Source organism: Salvelinus namaycush, chromosome 7, assembly GCF_016432855.1.
Source record: "Salvelinus namaycush isolate Seneca chromosome 7, SaNama_1.0, whole genome shotgun sequence".
NCBI classification, from domain to species: Eukaryota; Metazoa; Chordata; class Actinopteri; order Salmoniformes; family Salmonidae; genus Salvelinus; species Salvelinus namaycush.
In genome coordinates, this window is record NC_052313.1 from 31,931,383 (window position 1) to 31,933,898 (window position 2,516).

Genomic DNA, 2,516 nt, shown 5'->3' on the forward strand with positions numbered 1-2,516 from the left:
TGCTGGCTCCTCATCTCGGCAAGGGACACACTTTGTACGTGGACAATTGGTACAGCAGTCCCACACTCTTCCAGCATCTGCTCTCCAACAGCACAGGGGCCTGTGGCACAGTCAGGTCGAACAGGAAGGGGATGCCGGCATTCGGATGCAGGAAGATGCAGAGAGGGGAGGTGGAGTTCCAGGAGAACGGTCAACAGCTGGCAGTAAAGTGGCATGACAAACGAGACGTCCATGTCCTCTCCACTGTCCATGCAGCAACCATGTCGGCCACAGGGAAGGTGGATCACCTGACTGGAGAGAGAAAGATCAAACCAGATTGTGTGCTCGACTATAACCTCAAAATGGGGGCAGTGGATAAGGCAGACATGATAAACAGCTTTATGGAATGCACTCGGAAAACAACCAAGTGGTACAAGAAGATATTTTTCCATCTGATCGACACTGCTGCCCTCAATGGCAGCATAGTTCACCGCCAACTAACAGGTGAGATGATTACTGAACAAGCTATTTTTGTAATTGGATGTACAGTTCACATACAAATCCATTATGCAATTATAGTGACAATATCTCACCCAGCTACCCACTGCCTCATCATCCTCTAACTTTCTTCATCCTCCCCACTCCCTCTTAGGTAAAGTAATTAGTAGTAAAGTAGTCTTTTCATCCAGTAAGACTGTTAAGGAGTGTACGTTAGCATACAAAAGCTGTCCTCATTCTTCTGCTCCAAAGATGTCCAGCTCCAGTTATGATATTGGCAAATAATGTTTGTGGTTTCTGAAAGTACAGAAGAAAGAGGAATTATTAATTAGAATACAATATAAGGATATAGCAATAAAACAATACTACAAAGAAGTAACATAATAAACACTGCTATAAAAAATAGTTTATTGCATTAAGAAACTAACTTTTGAGCTCCACAGGGGGGCAAGGCAGGGCAGAACAGAGCTATGCTGAATAGACCAAATAAACAAACCATGGTCATATTTTTTATTTTATTTAACTAGGCAAGTAATTTAAAAACAAATTATTATTTACAATGATGGCCTACACCGGCCAAACTCGGACAACGCTGGGCCAATCGTGCGCTGTCCTATGGGACTCCCAATCACAGCCAGTTGTGATACAGCCTGGATTTGAACCAGGGTGTCTGTAATGACGCCTCTAGCACTGAGATGCAGTGCCATAGACCGCTGCGCCACTTGGGAGTCATAAGGTCAGGGTAGCTTCAAAATACAACACAAGCTAATAGTTCTCTGACGCAACTAGCACTGTTTTACAGAGCTAATAGAATAATGTAGCTACATAAGCACGATTGACTATAACACCATAAAGGTTATAAAATGTGTAACGTTACCTCACGTGTCCGCGGTTATAAGGAATATATTATGATCCATACATACAGTGAGCTACAGCAGAAACTATTATAACGTAATAAGGCACTTACTTTGATAGAAACGCAGCCTGGATTTGAACCAGGGAGTCTGTAGTGACGCCTGTAGCACTGATGTGCTGTGCCTTTGACCGCTGCGCCACTCCGGAGTCTTAAGGTCAGGGTAGCTTCAAAATACAACACAAGATAGTACTTCTCTGACGCAATTAGCATTGTTTTACAGAGCTAATAGAATAATGTAGCTACATAAGCACGATTGACTATAACACCATAAAGGTTATAAAATGAGTAACGTTACCTCACGTGTCCGCGGTTATAAAGAATATACACAAATATATTACGCTCCATACATACAGTACGCTACAATAGAAACGACATACAGAAACTATTACAACGTAATAATGCACTTACTTTGATAGAAACGCACACATTTCCAAAGTTATTATTATTAACGAAAACAATGACTGCAATGAGGGCAACAGATAGAAAATGTGAACACGTGTGCAGATCATGTTCTGACGGGAGATGAGCAAATGTCTGCAGACGTGAACTGCACAAACAATTGGGAAGTGCTTGGGGGAATTTTGTCCGTGTCAGAAATGTCCCAAAAATGTAATTGTCCGCAAAAGTAAAAATTACTATTTTTATGTGAATGAATGAGGAGGCGGAACACACCTAAATTCAAACTGTTTTTAGAAAATAAAAACTTGTTAGAAAATAATTTGAAATTGAAGTTGAAACAGCCTATAAATATAAACAGGCTGCGTGCTTTGGTTTGAGGGCAGCGCGGATAAAATGTACTGTTACGTATCAATCACATTCTGGAATGGAGAGAACATTCTAACATCACGTGCATAAAAAAACTCACGCTGGGGCGACCGTTAGAGATATTTGGAACTCACGCATGAAAGGGTTAACACCTATATCGAATAAAATCAGAGCCGGATATATCTAAGGCCTATAACGAGAGCTTTCCAGAACGCCATCCTGAGGTCTGTCTTGCGTCATGGCGAATGTTGAAAAGAGTGTACCCCACGTACCCAGACCCTTTATATGGCCTCAGATCTGCCTAGCAACTCCATTCCAATTCTCACTACTTGCTGACATCTAGGGGAAGGCGTATGCA

At 41.8% G+C, this 2,516-nt stretch overlaps 1 long non-coding RNA gene across 1 annotated transcript; it reads right to left on the reverse strand.

The window, feature by feature from the left end:
- Positions 1–246: 246 nt before the first annotated feature.
- LOC120051190 lies at positions 247–1,494 on the reverse strand. Its single transcript, XR_005477235.1, has 3 exons — positions 1,445–1,494; positions 581–774; positions 247–291 (listed from the first exon to the last, which is right to left on the reverse strand). It is a non-coding gene; the product is annotated as an uncharacterized LOC120051190 (long non-coding RNA).
- Between the last annotated feature and the right edge of the window lie 1,022 nt (positions 1,495–2,516).